The sequence below is a fragment of the Copadichromis virginalis genome, linkage group LG5 (genome assembly GCF_057382275.1).
Source record: "Copadichromis virginalis isolate Kocher_CV1m ecotype Utaka linkage group LG5, C_Virginalis_male_GT1.1, whole genome shotgun sequence".
Lineage (NCBI taxonomy): Eukaryota > Metazoa > Chordata > Actinopteri > Cichliformes > Cichlidae > Copadichromis > Copadichromis virginalis.
Genome location: NC_140622.1, coordinates 1297687 through 1305251, shown reverse-complemented (window position 1 = coordinate 1305251; position 7565 = coordinate 1297687). Strand labels below are relative to the sequence as shown.

General features: G+C 49.2%; 1 long non-coding RNA gene across 1 annotated transcript; it reads right to left on the bottom strand.

Moving 5' to 3' along the window:
• Window positions 1-5152: 5152 nt before the first annotated feature.
• Window positions 5153-6067, bottom strand: LOC146708701 (uncharacterized). Its single transcript, XR_014920623.1, has 3 exons — window positions 6004-6067; window positions 5867-5928; window positions 5153-5587 (listed from the first exon to the last, which is right to left on the bottom strand). It is a non-coding gene; the product is annotated as an uncharacterized LOC146708701 (long non-coding RNA).
• Between the last annotated feature and the right edge of the window lie 1498 nt (window positions 6068-7565).

Below are 7565 nucleotides of genomic sequence, written 5' to 3'. Positions count from 1 at the left end.
GCGTTAGTGGACTCCGGGGCGGAACAGAACCTTATGGATGAGAAGCTGGCTAAGAGGCTAGCTGTGTCTCTTACTCCACTCGAACCGCCCATCCCTGCGTCTACATTAAACAACCAAGTGTTTGCATACATAACTCACCAAACCGCGCCTGTACGGTTAATCACATCAGGTAACCACCAAGAGCAGCTGTCCTTTTTCACTTTTCCTGCTCCTGACACCCCGCTTATCCTAGGCTACCCCTGGTTACAGAGACATAACCCACACATAGATTGGGCCGGAAAAAGTATCGCGAGCTGGAGTGTGTTTTGTCTGGCGAACTGCCTGAGGTCAGCCGTTCCCTCCGCCTCAACGGAACGGAGGCCCGCCCCGCCACCCGCGCCGGACCTCTCTTCCGTGCCCCCCGATTATCACGATCTCCAGCAGGTGTTCAGTAAAGATGAGGCGCTCTCACTCCCGCCTCACCGTCCATATGACTGTGCTATCGATCTGCTCCCGGGAGCTTCGCTGCCCTCTAGCAGATTATACAACCTGTCTCGCCCCGAAAGAGAAACCATGGAGAATTACATCCAGGAGTCGCTAACTGCAGGACGTATTAGGCCGTCATCCTCTCCCGTGGCTGCAGGTTTTTTCTTCGTGGGAAAGAAAGACGGGACGCTCCGCCCGTGCATCGATTACAGGGGGCTGAATGACGTCACCGTCAAAAACAAATATCCCCTCCCACTCATTAGTTCTATTTTTAGCTCACTCCAGGGAGCTACGGTCTTCACCAAACTAGATCTGCGGAACGCCTACCACCTGGTACGGATACGTGAAGGCGACGAGTGGAAGACCGCCTTCAATACCCCACTAGGGCATTTTGAATATCTAGTGATGCCGTTCGGGTTAACGAACGCCCCGGCGGTTTTTCAAGCCCTAGTCAACGACGTGTTACGGGATTTCCTGAACGTGTTTGTTTTTGTTTACCTGGATGATATTTTGATTTTCTCCAAGACGCTCGAGGACCATCGCATCCATGTGAGGAGCGTGCTACAACGGCTGCTCGAAAATAGACTGTACGTAAAAGCGGAAAAGTGTGAGTTCCACGCCTCATCCATCTCCTTCTTGGGCTACATCCTCGCTGGTGGGCAGGTGAAGACCGACCCGGTGAAGATCAAAGCCATATTGGAATGGCCGGTTCCGGAGACACGAAAGAAGCTTCAGAGCTTCTTGGGGTTTGCGAATTTTTATCGCCGTTTCATTCGAAACTACAGCCAGGTGGCCGCGCCTCTCACCCAACTCACCTCACCCAAGGCGTCTTTCACATGGTCCCCTGAGGCCCACGCAGCCTTCGCTAAATTGAAGCGATTATTCACATCCACACCCATTCTAACCCATCCTGACTCTTCTAAACAGTTTGTTGTTGAGGTCGACGCATCTGACGCGGGAGTCGGGGCGGTTCTTTCCCAGCGGTCTGGGCCCCTGAACAAACTCCGGCCGTGCGCCTTTTTCTCACGCCGACTCACCCCCGCAGAAAGGAATTACGACATCGGCGACAGGGAACTCCTAGCGGTAAAACTCGCATTGGAGGAATGGCGTCACTGGCTGGAGGGGACCGAACAGCCCTTCGTTATATGGACGGATCATAAAAATCTACTGTACCTTAGAACCGCCAAGAGGTTAAATCCCCGTCAAGCTCGCTGGTCCCTATTCTTCGCCCGTTTCAACTTCACACTCTCCTATCGTCCCGGGTCACGAAACATCAAACCCGATGCGCTCTCCCGTCTGTATTCCCCCGACAGCGAGGCGCCCCCCCCCGCCACCATCCTGCCTGCCTCCTGCGTGGTGGGTGCTCTCACCTGGGAGATTGAGGAGACCATTCGTCAAGCGCTCCCAGGGGACCCTGACCCAGGGACCGGACCGCCGGGACGGCGCTTCGTTCCCGCCGCCGCCCGGGGAGCGGTCATCCACTGGATCCACACAGCACGATTCGCGTGCCACCCGGGCGTGAGCAGAACGGCGCGCCTCCTCAGCAGACACTTCTGGTGGAAATCGCTACTACGGGACGTGAAGGACTACGTGTCTGCCTGTGCCGTCTGCGCTCGTAATAAACCATCCACGAAACATCCCATGGGCCAGCTCCACCCACTCACTACTCCCCACCGGCCCTGGTCTCACATCTCGCTCGACTTTGTTACCGGTCTCCCCACCTCTTCTGGAAAATGTGTCATCCTCACCGTTGTGGATCGGTTTTCTAAGGCCGCCCACTTCGTCCCGCTAGCCAAGCTGCCCTCGGCTGCTGAGACTGCCCAAGCGTTAGTCACGGAAGTCTTCAGGCTCCACGGAATTCCCCTGGACATTGTCTCCGATCGCGGTCCCCAGTTCACCTCACAAGTGTGGAGGACCTTCTGCTCCATTCTCGGCGCCAAGGTCAGTTTGAGTTCCGGTTTCCACCCGCAATCCAATGGGCAAACTGAACGCCTTAATCAGGAGCTGGAGACTATGCTGAGATGCGTAGCCAGTCAAAACCCCTCCTCCTGGGTTACTTACCTGCCCTGGGTGGAGTACGCCCACAATACTCACACCTCGTCCTCCACCGGCTTCTCTCCTTTCGAAGCGTCCCTCGGGTATCAGCCTCCGCTCTTCCCGGAAGAGGACCTGTCCCTCTCCGTCCCGTCGGCCCCTCATCACCTCCGGCGCTGCCAACGTGTGTGGCGCTGCGCTCGCCGCGCCCTCCTGCGCGCAAAGGAACGACAGGCGCACTACGCCGATCGTCGCCGCACCCCAGCCCCTGACTACCAGCCGGGACAGAAGGTTTGGTTGGCTGCTGGGAACATCCCGCTCCGGGGCACGTCCCGCAAACTGGCTCCCCGTTTCATCGGGCCGTACGAAGTGGACCGAGTCATCAACCCGGTGGCAGTCAGGCTCCGGCTTCCGGCCTCTCGGCGTGTGCATCCCACGTTCCATGTATCTCAACTTAAGCCGGTCCGCCTCAGCCCCCTGTGCCCTCCTTCCGAGCCCCCTCCTCCCGCCCGGCTCGTCGGCGGCCATCCGGCCTATGCGGTCCGGCGGATCCTGGATGCGCGCCGGCGCGGGCGCGGCTGGCAGTATCTTGTGGATTGGGAGGGATACGGCCCCGAGGACCGCCTCTGGGTCCCGCGCTCCTTCATTCTGGACCCTCGTCTCATCTCTGCTTTCCGTGCTTCTCTCCGCAGGCGGGGTCCCGGCCGGCCGCCTGGGGGCGACCCTTGAGGGGGGGGTACTGTCATGGTCCGCGGCCCGGCGTCCGGGGTGCTGCTGGGATGTCCACGCCCACGAGCGTGGCTGCTAACCCCACACCTGCATCCCATCCCAGGCGATCACCAGGTGGACTATTTAATCCTGCCCTACCTGCTGCTCCACGCCAGTCCGTAGTCGCCTCTCAGCGATCACAACTCGGCGTGTTTTTTGAGCCACCTGCCTGTCCACCTGTCCGCCTGAGATTCGGTTCACATTCAGCTTCGCCGTCTCGACCCCTTTTGGAGCTCCACCCCCCTCTGGTTCTCTCGGCCCGGCTATCACCCCTCTCACAGCCCCGCTCTCGGCGTTCCCTGTGCGGTCCCTCGGTTTCATCTGGTTTCACCCGTTGTTTTTCTGGCTACCCTCACGGGACACCTTTAGTTTCAATAAAAAATTACTTTCTTTATTCGCTCATTCCCTAGTGTGTGTGTTCTGCTACTGGGTCCTGCCTGCGCTCGGAACTTCGGTTCATGACACTATCTCCCTCTCATTCCCTCCTTTCAGCCAAGTCATTTGTTCAGCATTTGTTCAAATACCCTGAAGGTAAAGAGCCTGAAAGGAGGATGCTCTCAAAATCCAAAAAGAAAAAAAAGAAATCAAAGAAAACAGTGAAGGTTTTTATTAAAAAAGATTTGAAAACTTTTATTTTGTTGTCTGACAACAGGTTTTCAACCTGTGACCACCATCATTTTTTCTAATATGTAATCTATCTTTTTGCTGGGATGATGAACAAAACAAAGACTGACAAGAGACCCATAAGAGGGAAAGCACTACCATTAAATGTTGAACCAAGCTGGTCATCTGAGAAGCTCTTGGGTGCTGCCATTAAAAAACTGAAAGACTCAACCATGAAATCAACCATGATATGGATATGGGAGATGGAGAATACATCCTGCTCTATCCTGCTCTAAAAGAAAAATCCAGGATCACCCTATACTGTATGACTGAACTCTACATAGAGGCCATTGGAAAGACTTACCAAAGAATTACACTATTTGTTTGTGTCCTAGAGAATTTCTTGTCATAAAGGGAGTATCAAATAGACTTGACATTGGGCTTTGTTTTTTGTTTTTATTGTTAAAGATTTTTGTGATTAGTACCTTGAAGATTTAACCAAAGTTTGCTTTCACCAAGTGTGTTGAACAATATACAGTTACACTTAACTTTAAAGCATGAGGCAACTGTGTTGAATATGTGCAAGATGCTTACATAAATTCAAGAGAGAGCCAATCCTCTGTAAGTGATTATTCTCCTGGAAGAAGTCCCTTGTCCTGTGGGCATTGTGTGCTGTAGCGCTGTCCTGTTGATAAACCCATAAACCCAGTTGTTACCATACAGAGGTGGGCCCTCAGTCATGAGGGACGCTCTCTGCAACATGTGGATATAGCCAGTAGCTGTTTGACACAGCTGCACCTCCTGAAGCTCCATTGTTCCACTGAAGGAAAAAGCACCCCAGACCATCATCCTCAAAACATATCAGGCGGGATCTGCTTGTCTTGCCAGTAACGTTGGAAACCATCAGGACCATTAAGGTTACATTTTTTCTCAGAGAAAACTTTCTTCCACCTTTCAATTTCCCGTGCTTGGTGCTCTTTTGCAAAGTCCAAATGGTTAGTTATGTGGAGTTCAAGGAGACGAAAGATTGAAGATGTTTTTGTTTTAGAACACCTTCAGTCTTAGATGCCGTCTCATGGGTATGGGGCTTCAGTCGGCACCACCGAAATGCTACAGAGGATCAAGGATAAAGGAGGATCTGCCTAACTTCTTAGCAACTATGTGTAGCAAGTACATAAGCTAAAATAATTTAAGTTGGTTATGAGTAGTTGGGCTAATTCAGAAGATATCAGATTCGGCTCTAGGAGGTGAGTGAAGTACAATAAACATACAACCACAGATATTGTGATTACAGTTATTATTTATAGTGAAAATAAAGTGCAATTACCAAATACCAATATTTACAAAATCTGCAGACAGGAAAAGATAAAACATAATTCAAGCTTGTAAAATATCCGCTGCACAGCGGTGCAGCAACCTCGTCCAACCTCTGGCAAACAATGTCCATAAAGTTTATTTCACGATTGATATAAGTCCAACGCGTATGACAGTCTAGACAGGTTGAAATTGGAAGTATGATGATCAGCACTAAGATTCCAAGACTGAGATCTCGAAAGTGAGATTTAGGGGACTGAAAACCAAGAGGGGAGAGTGTAGGCCGCAGCAGCCTCCTACCAGACCGCAGGAAGTTATAGCTGGGGTTCTGGCTCGTTGGGCCTAGCTCACCATCCAAAGTAGTGGTGTCGCTGTGGTCTCTCCAGGGCACCACTAGCCTGCACTATAATCACAAGACCACCATTAGCAAAATTCATCTAAATTTCCCAAGCTAGCTTTAGTTCCAGTGTACACAATGAAATCCATGAGAAAATACAACAAATACATATCCAACCATTGTAATGAATTAAAATAAATGACAATCTCAAATAACAAAACTACAGCCACGTAAAGTGAGAGTAGTAGTAATGTAGTAGGCCTCAGCCTTAGTTATCCCATCAGCTAATAGCACTGGCATACTGATACAGGTCACAAATACAAACAAACATTCAGACTCACTCACCATTCACTACGTGCGATGTCACATACGAGCCCCACGCATCTACCCGCGGCGGTATCAAAATACTGTTGAACGCGATCCACAATTAATTCAAAAACAAGTCAAGATAGTAAACAGCGAAAAGCGCTCACCCCACGTACCTGTTGCTTCCATCCGCTAACGCCTCTCCCCCGCGTCGTTTCGAGGCGACAACCCGGAAGGCATATAATAGTGCCTCGCGAATAGGATTGGTCACAACAGGCACGTGCAGCCTCGCGGCGTGGCGTGCGTCATGACGCGTCACGATGCCTTCATGGACACGCTCCGGTTGGAATTTAAGATTCCGATTTAGTTATAGATGCAGTTCTTTTTATTTTTATGTGGGTTACATATGCTACAATTGATCTCAGGATGTTTAAAACATGCCCTCTTAGATGAGCCCTGGCTAGATGCAGAACAGGCACTATGTAATAATCTAGAGATTTCAGACCTTCCATTTATCAGCTCAAACATCAAACAACATGAATGCTTTAAAAGCATCAACATCAGCTCTTCTCTGACAGCATGGTGGGAGTTTCTAAAAAGGTCTTCATTAATCCCATGCAAATGTACACCTATCTGGAACAACCCTGACATACTATGATTAACTTCCCAGATTGGCGTCGAAAAGGAATTAAATACTTTGAATATACATTAGAAAGAACAGACTTTATTCCGCTTGACAGACTAGTTATACAGCAAAACCTCTGGTCTCAGAAATGCTCAAAAACCTTTAAATTGATTAGATATCCCAGCCTACAATTAATACACTACAAAATACTACATAGAGTGCACTATACAGATCAATGGATGTTCAAGATGGGTGATGTTCGTCTTCTAACAACTGCTCACACTTTGGTTCTGTCTGGCGCGACATCCGCTGGTTTCCTCTTTCTGGTGCAAAGTGTGCGATAAACAAACAAGAGAGAAAAACCGATCAGCTGATCATTGATCAGTTTTATGATTGAAGTAGAAACGGGAGAGGGAGGGGGAGAGAATGAGAGAAGAAGAGGCAGCTGTGCAGCGTAACGAAACAGAATAACTCCAGCTTTGTGTCTTTTTCCATCCTAGCTAAAGTACGGGACAAACTGTGCTCCTTTTCAGCTCAATACGAAAGGCGTAATATTTTCTCTGACTACATCTCTGAATTCCGTTTTTTACAGGGCGGTTGGCAACTCTACTAACTAACCTTATGAATAAAATAAAGTTCACTATCAGTAACATCATAGCACCCATCCAGCTGTATAGAAACTCCGTCATGCTAGCTAGTACGCAGTAGGAGTTATTGTAACTGACTGTAAAAAGTCAGCATAACGAAAATAAACTCCACCTAAACTTGGTTTATATCTGACCCAGATAGACTGCAGGTCATAACTTCTTACCTGAAGTTCAGTTCACCTGACACTCGGACCGGCGGCCGCCTCGGTAAAAATACTTTATTTATTTTGGAATTTTCTGTGAGTGTAGTAATGTTATTTATATATATATGTTCAGTTACATGGATGCATAAGTAAAATATAAAGTTAACTAACTAGCACTACACGTGTTTTCTGCATGTTACGCTGATTCGTTGATAGCAGCTAGGCTAACATTAGTCAAAAGTTAGCTAACTAATCTTACTGTATTTGAAGATACACATTTCACGTTGTCAATGAAAACGTTCATTTGTATTTCTTTTTTTTAA